Here is a 16,533-nt window from a genome sequence, read left to right as displayed (position 1 = left end):
TTTAGCTGTTTTTGTTGTTATTAAAACTTCCTAAAACTGCATAAATCTTTCTGTTGTTTTAGGCCCCTAGGGGGCAGTAGAGAAGCCCTAAAAACAAACCGCGATATCATTTCTATGTGTTCGTTATCATTGGTCACACAACAAAATGTTCAAACCTGCACTTAAGTTCACACACAAGTTCTCTGCTTGTTCTACAGCAGAGGTCTAACACTCGTGTCCGACAGCTATTCTGTGTTTTTCCAGAGCTTTTATTTTGAAATGCTGTGAAATATGGTTGCCAAGACAATATTAATGGCAATTATTGCGATAGAATTATGGAATATTGTGATATAATTTTAAGCTAACATCACCCACCCCTACTAAACAGTTGCTTTTCTCCAAATGTTAATATTTTTTAAAAATGTATACATTTAAAATAATAATGATACATTAAATAATATATATATTAAAAAAATATATACATATATTTAAAATATATATTCATATATTTTAAATATATATATATATATTTTAAAAATATATATTTAAAAAATATATATATATTAAAAAAACATATATATATATATTCTTTGAACAATCCATTTAAAAAAATGTAAATAAATAATTTAAAAATATATATATTTTTTTAAATATATATTTTAAAATATATAATTTAAAATATATATATATATATATGTATATTTTTTTTAAATGTAGAATTTTTTTTGGATCACGTTTGAGACGCCTGCTCTACCGAGTCACTTCATATCGTAGATTGTGTATGAAGGCTTCACTCTGCGTCCACCGTGCATATTGAGTGACCGTGAATGGGATGTGTGTAGTTCTGCTGCTGCTCGTGCTGGTTGTTGTTGCACAGTGTCTGCAGACAGCGCTGTGTTAAACCAACACAGCCGCACAACGACAACACCAGAAGCAGCAGGCTGTGAGTCTACAGAGCGCTTCCTGCCGCAGTCCGGTTCAGGCACTTTCTGGACACGAAAGCAACCGTTGGTGGCCAGAGTAAATGTGCCACAATCCCAAAAACACTGGTCAATGTTGGGAATGCTCAATATTGGCAGTTATATTGGACCTCGGTTAATAGTCGAGGACCGGCTACTATGCAGCTTCGGGCCCCATAGACATCAAAGTCTCAAAGTTTCACGTCATTGCACGATGTATATCTTTCTCTATGTGCAAGAAGCAGCAGCAGCTATGGATTTAATTTATGTTTGGTTTTGAGTGTGAATATCTCGGGTAAACTGCAGAATTACCTGAAGGGCATGTTCTGACATCATTAGCACTGTGTCAAAAAAACACGGGAGGCTCCCGGCAAAAGCTGAACTTTGCTGAAATGCTGCCACAGAAGGAGTTGCCGTCACACTTTTTATCGATACGGCCTCGTATTCCGTAACACTGTAATCGTGGCGTTTGCGTCAAATATTTATATTTGTTATGCACCGTCACCATCAAAAACCCCTTTATGAGTCGTCGGAGATCTTTGGACTTTAAAGCGGACCTAGACCAGAAGATCCAATTAACGCTGTTTTTTAGTGTGTATCTGCGTCATTACCTTGTTTAAGAAGCCCTGAAGGTTCTAAACAAACAGTTCAGCCACTGCTGATCTCTGAAAAAACCCGGTCCGGTTACGTAAAGACCGGTTCTCCTGAACAGCAGATCCTCCTGCTCCGGGCACTAGTCCGGGCACATCCGGTTGCGTGCATTGAACCGCAGAAGAAGAAGAATGTCCGTTGTGGAGGTGTTTCACGAGCGACAGTGTTTTCTGACTCCGGGTCAAAGTCATAAAAGGGACTGCGGCGGGGAGTCGTGAAGAAGCTATTTTTAAACATTGTTAAAACAATGTTTTGATAATGAGTAGCAGTGCATCCACCGTTCCAGAGGGGGGAGCTGCGCTTCTGAGAGCCGGTTTGCTGAATATGTCACTTCCGGGTACTGGCCAATCACAAGACAGTTGGGAAGCCTCTACGCTGGCTGGCCAATCACAACACACACTGTGTTATCTGGGTGCGAGAGTTGAGTCTGAAATATCTCGGCTGGGGAACAGCGTCAGAAAAGAGGATTTCTATCGGCTCGTTTACAGCAACTAGGAGGTTTTTGACCATAAAAACAAGTTAATGTATGTAATTAGACCTCCATAACTAACATATATGTGCAACAGGACCACTCTATGTGAGCTTTAAAGATTTGGTGGCAGCCAAAGCAGCACATCTTAGATCCACAGTTTCTGGTCGGTAACAGTGTCAGCAGGTACACGCTGCATCCGCTAGTCCACCCCGAGCCCAAACCCCACTGACTTCTTCACTAACCATTGACCAATTTCCTCTCTCCTTTTGTCGTTTGTAGTTGTCTCGGTCCATGTAGCTTGTAGAGTTCCCAGGTGCCCAAGCACAGAAATTATCATTTTCAGCTCCATTTTGTGCAGAATCTAGCCACCAGCAAGTAGAATGTTAAAAACATCCGGAGAACCTCAATGTCATAGTGTCAGTGCGTAATCTTCGCCGGTGTTGAACACTTTCAACTCAAGCGTTGGAGCGAATGACACGAGTAAGTACAATGTGACTAATTTGCTATGACACTAGCAGTAACCTACACTGCTTCTGTTTAATCAATCAACCTACACTTGCAGCCAGGTACCTGTCCACCAATCCACCCCCAGCTCGCATTTTCTCCCATATTTCTTCACATCACTTTGATGGCAGAGTCGCATCTAAACTGTCTTTTTCTTCTTTCCTTGACAGAGTTTCAAGGAAAACCCATGCATGCGTTCAAACTCTTTGACTGAGCTGAACTCAAGGTCACACTTTTTGAAAGGAAAGCCAAGGCTGCAGAGAAAGTCCCAGGGCAGGTATGGAGCCTTGTTGAACTTGGCATGCTTGGGATCATTTGTTAAAGCTCCCCGTGGCACTTCAGACTTTGGCAGGCCTGACAGCCTCATATATTGTTCGAGGCATGTTGGCTCCCATTGCATCAACAGGAGCCGCTATATTCACGGGCCAGCATCGGTGCAGGGGAAAATTCATTGTCCACCTTGGTATGTGGATAATATGAACTGATAACCTCTTGAGGTGTGGCCTTAAAACCTGGTGACATTTACAAGATCCACCGCTCAGCCGGGCAGTTATTGTGGTCATTTCAGGGTTAACGGGCAAGAGAGAATGGCATCGTAAAAACCCAAGCCCTGCAGAAGAAAAGGCTCAAAGTAGTTAGGTTTTTTGATGTGTGGTTGCATGTGGTATTGCAATGGTTTCTGTGATCCAGTCCGGAACCAGGGCACTCAAAAATGATCTTTGGAGGCCGTCTCTGTTTACTCCTGACACCAGACAAATAAAATAAACTCCTGTGCCCACTATAAAAAAATATTTATACACACATTAATGCATTGATATTGATATTAACAATGTGATTAAAATAGTTTAATTACAACATGGAAAAGGAACAATACAATAAATAACAGGGGCATATGAAACTGCAGCATTTGCTGTAATAACTCAACCTGTGACGTTAAGAAAGGTTTGACTGCAGGGAGCTGAAGTTCACAAACTGCTCACTCTCCTGCACCAAAGTCCACAGAGAAAATCAGTGTTTTTAGTGACATGGGAGATGTTGGTCCAACTGCTGCCTCGTGTGGAATGTATGTGTCACTTCAGTCAATCCAAACGAATAACTGAAAATACCAAAGTCACAAGATATCACATTTTAGACTGGTTTGGGATGGGACGAAGGCAGCAGTCGGATCAACAACAACTCCTGTGTGATGGGATGTAAAATCATTGGTTTGGCGCAGGTGGAGATTTACATTAATATGACTGGTGATGACAAATTGATTTGGCTGAGACAGGAGTGTGAAGTTGAAACAGGTGGATGATAGGAGAAACACGTTTTTGTTGGCCAGGACCTACCAACATCAAGAGGATCATGAGGGGAATTTAATATGACAGTTTCAGGAGTGTCAGTCTATAAAAACCTGCAGTGAAACCTGCCCGAGTCTGCCTGTGGAGCCGTTCACTCATCTAAAGAATTCCACTCGAGGTCCCACTGGTTCAGGTTTATCGAGTGGTTCACTAAATCCATCCATCCATACATGATCTACCGCTTTATCCTCCACCACAAATTTGTGCTCATGTTTTATACATACCTTATCCATTTCCCTGACATTGTGCCAAAGCCTTTGTGCAGCTTCCTTGTCAAATTTATGGACGACGTCCAAGTGAGCTTCTATAAGAACAAGGTGAGGCGATGAAGATTTGCAAAACAAACAAATAAATTAATCACAGTCACAATCGTGCTCAAGGATGGGCTGTATTTCCGCTAACTTTTCTGTTATTTCTGATTACATTCTGTTGAGATGATGAATGCATGCGTCCATGTATAGTATGAAATAGCATAGTAGGACATTATAGTATGACGTTTTTGTCAAATTTTGGACGACATAGTATAGTATGACGTTTTTGTCAAATTTTGGACCAAATTAGTTTTTTTCAATAAATGGTCAGATTTTGAACGAAAGAGTGTAGTATGACATTGAGGTCGACGACAAAGTATAGTATGACGTTTTGTCACATTTTGGGATGAAAAAAAAATTCAAAAAAATGATCCGATTTTGGACGACATAGTATAGTATGACGTTTTTGTCAAATTTTGGACCAAAAACTGTTTTTTTCAATAAATGGTCAGATTTTGGACGAAATAGTGTAGTATGACATTGAGGTCGACGACATAGTATAGTATGACGTTTTGTCACATTTTGGGATTAAAAAAACATACAAAAAAAAAAATTCTGATTTTGGACGACATAGTATAGTATGAGGTTTTTGTCAATTTTTGGACCAAAATTGTTTTTTTCAATAAATGGTCAGATTTTGAACGAAAGAGTGTAGTATGACATTTAGGTCGACGACATAGTATAGTATGACGTTTTGTCACATTTTGGGATTAAAAAAACATTTTAAAAAAAAATTCTGATTTTGGACGGCATAGTATAGTATGACGTTTTTGTCAAATTTTGGACCAAAATTGTTTTTTTCAATAAATGGTCAGATTTTGGACGAAATAGTGTAGTATGACATTGAGGTCGACGACATAGTATAGTATGACGTTTTGTAAAATTTTGGGATTAAAAAAACATTAAAAAAAAAATTCTGATTTTGGACGACATAGTATAGTATGAGGTTTTTGTCAATTTTTGGACCAAAATTGTTTTTTTCAATAAATGGTCAGATTTTGAACGAAATAGTGTAGTATGACATTGAGGTCGACGACATAGTATAGTATGACGTTTTGTCACATTTTGGGATTAAAAAAACATACAAAAAAAAATAATTCTGATTTTGGACGACATAGTATAGTATGAAATTTTTGTCAAATTTTGGACCAAAATTGTTTTTTTCAATAAATGGTCAGATTTTGAACGAAAGAGTGTAGTATGACATTGAGGTCGACGACAAAGTATAGTATGACGTTTTGTCACATTTTGGGATAAAAAAAGAAACTTCAAAAAAATTATCCGATTTTGGATGACATAGTATAGTATGAGGTTTTTGTCAATTTTTGGACCAAAATTGTTTTTTTCAATAAATGGTCAGATTTTGGACTAAATAGTGTAGTATGACATTAAGGTCGACGACATAGTATAGTATGACGTTTTGTCACATTTTGGGATGAAAAAAACATTTAAAAAAAAATATCTGATTTTGGACGACATAGTATAGTATGACGTTTTTGTCAAATTTTGGACCAAAATTGTTTTTTTCAATAAATGGTCAGATTTTGGACGAAATAGTGTAGTATGACATTGAGGTCGACGACATAGTATAGTATGACGTTTTGTCACATTTTGGGATAAAAAAGAAATTAAAAAAAATTATCCGATTTTGGACGACATAGTATAGTATGACGTTTTTGTAAAATTTTGGACCAAAATTGTTTTTTTCAATAAATGGTAAGATTTTGGACGAAATAGTGTAGTATGACATTGATGTCGACGACATAGTATAGTATGACGTTTTGTCACATTTTGGGATGAAAAAAACATTTAAAAAAAAAAATCTGATTTTGGACGACATAGTATAGTATGACGTTTTTGTCAAATTTTGGACCAAAATTGTTTTTTTCAATAAATGGTCAGATTTTGGACGAAATAGTGTAGTATGACATTGAGGTCGACGACATAGTATAGTATGACGTTTTGTCACATTTTGGGATAAAAAAACATTTAAAAAAAAAATTCCGATTTTGGACGACATAGTATAGTATGACGTTTTTGTCAAATTTTGGACCAAAATAGTTTTTTTCAATAAATGGTCAGATTTTGGACGAAATAGTGTAGTATGACATTGAGGTCGACGACATAGTATAGTATGACGTTTTGTCACATTTTGGGATAAGAAAATTAAATTAAAAAAAATTATCCGATTTTGGACGACATAGTATAGTATGAGGTTTTTGTCAATTTTTGGACCAAAATTGTTTTTTTCAATAAATGGTCAGATTTTGGACTAAATAGTGTAGTATGACATTTAGGTCGACGACATAGTATAGTATGACGTTTTGTCACATTTTGGGATGAAAAAAACATTTAAAAAAAAAATCTGATTTTGGACGACATAGTATAGTATGACGTTTTTGTCAAATTTTGGACCAAAATTGTTTTTTTCAATAAATGGTCAGATTTTGGACGAAATAGTGTAGTATGACATTGAGGTCGACGACATAGTATAGTATGACGTTTTGTCACATTTTGGGATAAAAAAGAAATTCAAAAAAATTATCGGATTTTGGACGACATAGTATAGTATGACGTTTTTGTCAAATTTTGGACCAAAATTGTTTTTTTCAATAAATGTTCAGATTTTGGACATAATAGTGTAGTATGACATTGAGGTAGACGACATAGTATAGTATGACGTTTTGTCACATTTTGGGGTAAAAAAAACATTTAAAAAAAAAATTCTGATTTTGGACGACATAGTATAGTATGACGTTTTTGTCAAATTTTGGACCAAAATTGTTTTTTTCAATAAATGGTCAGATTTTGGACGAAATAGTGTAGTATGACATTGAGGTCGACGACATAGTATAGTATGACGTTTTGTCACATTTTGGGATAAGAAAATTAAATTAAAAAAAATTATCCGATTTTGGACGACATAGTATAGTATGACGTTTTTGTCAAATTTTGGACCAAAATTGTTTTTTTCAATAAATGGTAAGATTTTGGACGAAATAGTGTAGTATGACATTGATGTCGACGACATAGTATAGTATGACGTTTTGTCACATTTTGGGATGAAAAAAAAATTCAAAAAAATTATCTGATTTTGGACGACATAGTATAGTATGACGTTTTTGTCAAATTTTGGACCAAAATTGTTTTTTTCAATAAATGGTCAGATTTTGGACGAAATAGTGTAGTATGACATTGAGGTCGACGACATAGTATAGTATGACGTTTTGTCACTTTTTGGGATTAAAAAAACATTTAAAAAAAAAATCAGATTTTGGACGACATAGTATAGTATGACGTTTTTGTCAAATTTTGGACCAAAATTGTTTTTTTCAATAAATGGTCAGATTTTGGACAAAATAGTGTAGTATGACATTGAGATCGACGACATAGTATAGTATGACGTTTTGTCACATTTTGGGATAAAAAAATTAAATAAAAAAAAATTATCCGATTTTGGACGACATAGTATAGTATGACGTTTTTGTCAAATTTTGGACCAAAATTGTTTTTTTCAATAAATGGTCAGATTTTGGACGAAATAGTGTAGTATGACATTGAGGTCGACGACATAGTATAGTATGACGTTTTGTCACTTTTTGGGATTAAAAAAACATTTAAAAAAATAAAATCAGATTTTGGACGACATAGTATAGTATGACGTTTGTGTCAAATTTTGGACCAAAATTGTTTTTTTCAATAAATGGTCAGATTTTGGACGAAATAGTGTAGTATGACATTGAGGTCGACGACATAGTATAGTATGACGTTTTGTCACATTTTGGGATAAAAAAGAAATTCAAAAAAATTATCGGATTTTGGACGACATAGTATAGTATGACGTTTTTGTCAAATTTTGGACCAAAATTGTTTTTTTCAATAAATGTTCAGATTTTGGACATAATAGTGTAGTATGACATTGAGGTAGACGACATAGTATAGTATGACGTTTTGTCACATTTTGGGATAAAAAAAACATTTAAAAAAAAAATTCTGATTTTGGACGACATAGTATAGTATGACGTTTTTGTCAAATTTTGGACCAAAATTGTTTTTTTCAATAAATGGTCAGATTTTGGACGAAATAGTGTAGTATGACATTGAGGTCGACGACATAGTATAGTATGACGTTTTGTCACAATTTGGGAAAAAAAAACATTTAAAAAAAAAATTCCGATTTTGGACGACATAGTATAGTATGACGTTTTTGTCAAATTTTGGACCAAAATAGTTTTTTTCAATAAATGGTCAGATTTTGGACGAAATAGTGTAGTATGACATTGAGGTCGACGACATAGTATAGTATGACGTTTTGTCACATTTTGGGATTAAAAAAACATACAAAAAAAAAAATTCTGATTTTGGACGACATAGTATAGTATGAGGTTTTTGTCAATTTTTGGACCAAAATTGTTTTTTTCAATAAATGGTCAGATTTTGAACGAAAGAGTGTAGTATGACATTTAGGTCGACGACATAGTATAGTATGACGTTTTGTCACATTTTGGGATTAAAAAAACATTTTAAAAAAAAATTCTGATTTTGGACGGCATAGTATAGTATGACGTTTTTGTCAAATTTTGGACCAAAATTGTTTTTTTCAATAAATGGTCAGATTTTGGACGAAATAGTGTAGTATGACATTGAGGTCGACGACATAGTATAGTATGACGTTTTGTAAAATTTTGGGATTAAAAAAACATTAAAAAAAAAATTCTGATTTTGGACGACATAGTATAGTATGAGGTTTTTGTCAATTTTTGGACCAAAATTGTTTTTTTCAATAAATGGTCAGATTTTGAACGAAATAGTGTAGTATGACATTGAGGTCGACGACATAGTATAGTATGACGTTTTGTCACATTTTGGGATTAAAAAAACATACAAAAAAAAATAATTCTGATTTTGGACGACATAGTATAGTATGAAATTTTTGTCAAATTTTGGACCAAAATTGTTTTTTTCAATAAATGGTCAGATTTTGAACGAAAGAGTGTAGTATGACATTGAGGTCGACGACAAAGTATAGTATGACGTTTTGTCACATTTTGGGATAAAAAAAGAAACTTCAAAAAAATTATCCGATTTTGGATGACATAGTATAGTATGAGGTTTTTGTCAATTTTTGGACCAAAATTGTTTTTTTCAATAAATGGTCAGATTTTGGACTAAATAGTGTAGTATGACATTAAGGTCGACGACATAGTATAGTATGACGTTTTGTCACATTTTGGGATGAAAAAAACATTTAAAAAAAAATATCTGATTTTGGACGACATAGTATAGTATGACGTTTTTGTCAAATTTTGGACCAAAATTGTTTTTTTCAATAAATGGTCAGATTTTGGACGAAATAGTGTAGTATGACATTGAGGTCGACGACATAGTATAGTATGACGTTTTGTCACATTTTGGGATAAAAAAGAAATTAAAAAAAATTATCCGATTTTGGACGACATAGTATAGTATGACGTTTTTGTAAAATTTTGGACCAAAATTGTTTTTTTCAATAAATGGTAAGATTTTGGACGAAATAGTGTAGTATGACATTGATGTCGACGACATAGTATAGTATGACGTTTTGTCACATTTTGGGATGAAAAAAACATTTAAAAAAAAAAATCTGATTTTGGACGACATAGTATAGTATGACGTTTTTGTCAAATTTTGGACCAAAATTGTTTTTTTCAATAAATGGTCAGATTTTGGACGAAATAGTGTAGTATGACATTGAGGTCGACGACATAGTATAGTATGACGTTTTGTCACATTTTGGGATAAAAAAACATTTAAAAAAAAAATTCCGATTTTGGACGACATAGTATATAGTATGACGTTTTTGTCAAATTTTGGACCAAAATAGTTTTTTTCAATAAATGGTCAGATTTTGGACGAAATAGTGTAGTATGACATTGAGGTCGACGACATAGTATAGTATGACGTTTTGTCACATTTTGGGATAAGAAAATTAAATTAAAAAAAATTATCCGATTTTGGACGACATAGTATAGTATGAGGTTTTTGTCAATTTTTGGACCAAAATTGTTTTTTTCAATAAATGGTCAGATTTTGGACTAAATAGTGTAGTATGACATTTAGGTCGACGACATAGTATAGTATGACGTTTTGTCACATTTTGGGATGAAAAAAACATTTAAAAAAAAAATCTGATTTTGGACGACATAGTATAGTATGACGTTTTTGTCAAATTTTGGACCAAAATTGTTTTTTTCAATAAATGGTCAGATTTTGGACGAAATAGTGTAGTATGACATTGAGGTCGACGACATAGTATAGTATGACGTTTTGTCACATTTTGGGATAAAAAAGAAATTCAAAAAAATTATCGGATTTTGGACGACATAGTATAGTATGACGTTTTTGTCAAATTTTGGACCAAAATTGTTTTTTTCAATAAATGTTCAGATTTTGGACATAATAGTGTAGTATGACATTGAGGTAGACGACATAGTATAGTATGACGTTTTGTCACATTTTGGGGTAAAAAAAACATTTAAAAAAAAAATTCTGATTTTGGACGACATAGTATAGTATGACGTTTTTGTCAAATTTTGGACCAAAATTGTTTTTTTCAATAAATGGTCAGATTTTGGACGAAATAGTGTAGTATGACATTGAGGTCGACGACATAGTATAGTATGACGTTTTGTCACATTTTGGGATAAGAAAATTAAATTAAAAAAAATTATCCGATTTTGGACGACATAGTATAGTATGACGTTTTTGTCAAATTTTGGACCAAAATTGTTTTTTTCAATAAATGGTAAGATTTTGGACGAAATAGTGTAGTATGACATTGATGTCGACGACATAGTATAGTATGACGTTTTGTCACATTTTGGGATGAAAAAAAAATTCAAAAAAATTATCTGATTTTGGACGACATAGTATAGTATGACGTTTTTGTCAAATTTTGGACCAAAATTGTTTTTTTCAATAAATGGTCAGATTTTGGACGAAATAGTGTAGTATGACATTGAGGTCGACGACATAGTATAGTACGACGTTTTGTCACTTTTTGGGATTAAAAAAACATTTAAAAAAAAAAATCAGATTTTGGACGACATAGTATAGTATGACGTTTTTGTCAAATTTTGGACCAAAATTGTTTTTTTCAATAAATGGTCAGATTTTGGACAAAATAGTGTAGTATGACATTGAGATCGACGACATAGTATAGTATGACGTTTTGTCACATTTTGGGATAAAAAAATTAAATAAAAAAAAATTATCCGATTTTGGACGACATAGTATAGTATGACGTTTTTGTCAAATTTTGGACCAAAATTGTTTTTTTCAATAAATGGTCAGATTTTGGACGAAATAGTGTAGTATGACATTGAGGTCGACGACATAGTATAGTATGACGTTTTGTCACTTTTTGGGATTAAAAAAACATTTAAAAAAATAAAATCAGATTTTGGACGACATAGTATAGTATGACGTTTGTGTCAAATTTTGGACCAAAATTGTTTTTTTCAATAAATGGTCAGATTTTGGACGAAATAGTGTAGTATGACATTGAGGTCGACGACATAGTATAGTATGACGTTTTGTCACATTTTGGGATAAAAAAGAAATTCAAAAAAATTATCGGATTTTGGACGACATAGTATAGTATGACGTTTTTGTCAAATTTTGGACCAAAATTGTTTTTTTCAATAAATGTTCAGATTTTGGACATAATAGTGTAGTATGACATTGAGGTAGACGACATAGTATAGTATGACGTTTTGTCACATTTTGGGATAAAAAAAACATTTAAAAAAAAAATTCTGATTTTGGACGACATAGTATAGTATGACGTTTTTGTCAAATTTTGGACCAAAATTGTTTTTTTCAATAAATGGTCAGATTTTGGACGAAATAGTGTAGTATGACATTGAGGTCGACGACATAGTATAGTATGACGTTTTGTCACAATTTGGGAAAAAAAAACATTTAAAAAAAAAATTCCGATTTTGGACGACATAGTATAGTATGACGTTTTTGTCAAATTTTGGACCAAAATAGTTTTTTTCAATAAATGGTCAGATTTTGGACGAAATAGTGTAGTATGACATTGAGGTCGACGACATAGTATAGTATGACGTTTTGTCACATTTTGGGATAAAAAAATTAAATTAAAAAAAATTATCCGATTTTGGATGACATAGTATAGTATGACGTTTTGTAAAATTTTGGACCAAAATTGTTTTTTTCAATAAATGGTAAGATTTTGGACGAAATAGTGTAGTATGACATTGATGTCGACGACATAGTATAGTATGACGTTTTGTCACATTTTGGGATGAAAAAAACATTTAAAAAAAAAAATCTGATTTTGGACGACATAGTATAGTATGACGTTTTTGTCAAATTTTGGACCAAAATTGTTTTTTTCAATAAATGGTCAGATTTTGGACGAAATAGTGTAGTATGACATTGAGGTCGACGACATAGTATAGTATGACGTTTTGTCACTTTTTGGGATTAAAAAAACATTTAAAAAAAAAAATCAGATTTTGGACGACATAGTATAGTATGACGTTTTTGTCAAATTTTGGACCAAAATTGTTTTTTTCAATAAATGGTCAGATTTTGGACAAAATAGTGTAGTATGACATTGAGGTCGACGACATAGTATAGTATGACGTTTTGTCACATTTTGGGATAAAAAAATTAAATAAAAAAAAATTATCCGATTTTGGACGACATAGTATAGTATGACGTTTTTGTCAAATTTTGGACCAAAATTGTTTTTTTCAATAAATGGTCAGATTTTGGACGAAATAGTGTAGTATGACATTGAGGTCGACGACATAGTATAGTATGACGTTTTGTCACATTTTGGGATTAAAAAAACATACAAAAAAAAAAAATTCTGATTTTGGACGACATAGTATAGTGTGAGGTTTTTGTCAAATTTTGGACCAAAATTGTTTTTTTCAATAAATGGTCAGATTTTGGCCGAAATAGTGTAGTATGACATTGAGGTAGACGACATAGTATAGTATGACGTTTTGTCACATTTTGGGATGAAAAAAACATTTAAAAAAAAAATTCTGATTTTGGACGACATAGTATAGTATGACGTTTTTGTCAAATCTTGGACCAAAATTGTTTTTTTCAATAAATGGTCAGATTTTGGACGAAATAGTGTAGTATGACATTGAGGTCGACGACATAGTATAGTATGACGTTTTGTCACATTTTGGGATTAAAAAAACATACAAAAAAAAAAAATTCTGATTTTGGACGACATAGTATAGTGTGAGGTTTTTGTCAAATTTTGGACCAAAATTGTTTTTTTCAATAAATGGTCAGATTTTGAACGAAAGAGTGTAGTATGACATTGAGGTCGACGACAAAGTATAGTATGACGTTTTGTCACATTTTGGGATAAAAAAAGAAACTTCAAAAAAATTATCGGATTTTGGATGACATAGTATAGTATGAGGTTTTTGTCAATTTTTGGACCAAAATTGTTTTTTTCAATAAATGGTCAGATTTTGGACTAAATAGTGTAGTATGACATTTAGGTCGACGACATAGTATAGTATGACGTTTTGTCACATTTTGGGATGAAAAAAACATTTTAAAAAAAAAATCTGATTTTGGACGACATAGTATAGTATGACGTTTTTGTCAAATTTTGGACCAAAATTGTTTTTTTCAATAAATGGTCAGATTTTGGACGAAATAGTGTAGTATGACATTGAGGTCGACGACATAGTATAGTATGACGTTTTGTCACTTTTTGGGATTAAAAAAACATTTAAAAAAATAAAATCAGATTTTGGACGACATAGTATAGTATGACGTTTGTGTCAAATTTTGGACCAAAATTGTTTTTTTCAATAAATGGTCAGATTTTGGACGAAATAGTGTAGTATGACATTGAGGTCGACGACATAGTATAGTATGACGTTTTGTCACATTTTGGGATAAAAAAGAAATTCAAAAAAATTATCGGATTTTGGACGACATAGTATAGTATGACGTTTTTGTCAAATTTTGGACCAAAATTGTTTTTTTCAATAAATGTTCAGATTTTGGACATAATAGTGTAGTATGACATTGAGGTAGACGACATAGTATAGTATGACGTTTTTGTCAAATTTTGGACCAAAATTGTTTTTTTCAATAAATGGTCAGATTTTGGACGAAATAGTGTAGTATGACATTGAGGTCGACGACATAGTATAGTATGACGTTTTGTCACTTTTTGGGATTAAAAAAACATTTAAAAAAAAAATCAGATTTTGGACGACATAGTATAGTATGACGTTTTTGTCAAATTTTGGACCAAAATAGTTTTTTTCAATAAATGGTCAGATTTTGGCCGAAATAGTGTAGTATGACATTGAGGTAGACGACATAGTATAGTATGACGTTTTGTCACATTTTGGGATGAAAAAAACATTTAAAAAAAAAATTCTGATTTTGGACGACATAGTATAGTATGACGTTTTTGTCAAATCTTGGACCAAAATTGTTTTTTTCAATAAATGGTCAGATTTTGGACGAAATAGTGTAGTATGACATTGAGGTCGACGACATAGTATAGTATGACGTTTTGTAAAATTTTGGGATTAAAAAAACATTAAAAAAAAAATTCTGATTTTGGACGACATAGTATAGTATGAGGTTTTTGTCAATTTTTGGACCAAAATTGTTTTTTTCAATAAATGGTCAGATTTTGAACGAAATAGTGTAGTATGACATTGAGGTCGACGACATAGTATAGTATGACGTTTTGTCACATTTTGGGATTAAAAAAACATACAAAAAAAAAAATTCTGATTTTGGACGACATAGTATAGTGTGAGGTTTTTGTCAAATTTTGGACCAAAATTGTTTTTTTCAATAAATGGTCAGATTTTGAACGAAAGAGTGTAGTATGACATTGAGGTCGACGACAAAGTATAGTATGACGTTTTGTCACATTTTGGGATAAAAAAAGAAACTTCAAAAAAATTATCGGATTTTGGATGACATAGTATAGTATGAGGTTTTTGTCAATTTTTGGACCAAAATTGTTTTTTTCAATAAATGGTCAGATTTTGGACTAAATAGTGTAGTATGACATTTAGGTCGACGACATAGTATAGTATGACGTTTTGTCACATTTTGGGATGAAAAAAACATTTAAAAAAAAAAATCTGATTTTGGACGACATAGTATAGTATGACGTTTTTGTCAAATTTTGGACCAAAATTGTTTTTTTCAATAAATGGTCAGATTTTGGACGAAATAGTGTAGTATGACATTGAGGTCGACGACATAGTATAGTATGACGTTTTTGTCAAATCTTGGACCAAAATTGTTTTTTTCAATAAATGGTAAGATTTTGGACGAAATAGTGTAGTATGACATTGATGTCGACGACATAGTATAGTATGACGTTTTGTCACATTTTGGGATGAAAAAAAAATTCAAAAAAATTATCTGATTTTGGACGACATAGTATAGTATGACGTTTTTGTCAAATTTTGGACCAAAATTGTTTTTTTCAATAAATGGTCAGATTTTGGACGAAATAGTGTAGTATGACATTGAGGTCGACGACATAGTATAGTATGACGTTTTGTAAAATTTTGGGATTAAAAAAACATTAAAAAAAAAATTCTGATGTTGGACGACATAGTATAGTATGAGGTTTTTGTCAATTTTTGGACCAAAATTGTTTTTTTCAATAAATGGTCAGATTTTGGACTAAATAGTGTAGTATGACATTTAGGTCGACGACATAGTATAGTATGACGTTTTGTCACATTTTGGGATGAAAAAAACATTTAAAAAAAAAAATCTGATTTTGGACGACATAGTATAGTATGACGTTTTTGTCAAATTTTGGACCAAAATTGTTTTTTTCAATAAATGGTCAGATTTTGGACAAAATAGTGTAGTATGACATTGAGGTCGACGACATAGTATAGTATGACGTTTTGTCACATTTTGGGATAAAAAAGAAATTCAAAAAAATTATCAGATTTTGGACGACATAGTATAGTATGACGTTTTTGTCAAATTTTGGACCAAAATTGTTTTTTTCAATAAATGTTCAGATTTTGGACATAATAGTGTAGTATGACATTGAGGTAGGCGACATAGTATAGTATGACGTTTTGTCACATTTTGGGATAAAAAAAACATTTAAAAAAAAAATTCTGATTTTGGACGACATAGTATAGTATGACGTTTTTGTCAAATTTTGGACCAAAATAGTTTTTTTCAATAAATGGTCAGATTTTGGACGAAATAGTGTAGTATGACATTGAGGTCGACGACATAGTATAGTATGACGTTTT

Source organism: Microchirus variegatus (assembly GCF_963457635.1).
Source record: "Microchirus variegatus genome assembly, chromosome: 13".
Lineage (NCBI taxonomy): Eukaryota > Metazoa > Chordata > Actinopteri > Pleuronectiformes > Soleidae > Microchirus > Microchirus variegatus.
Note: the sequence above shows the minus strand (reverse complement) of the source record.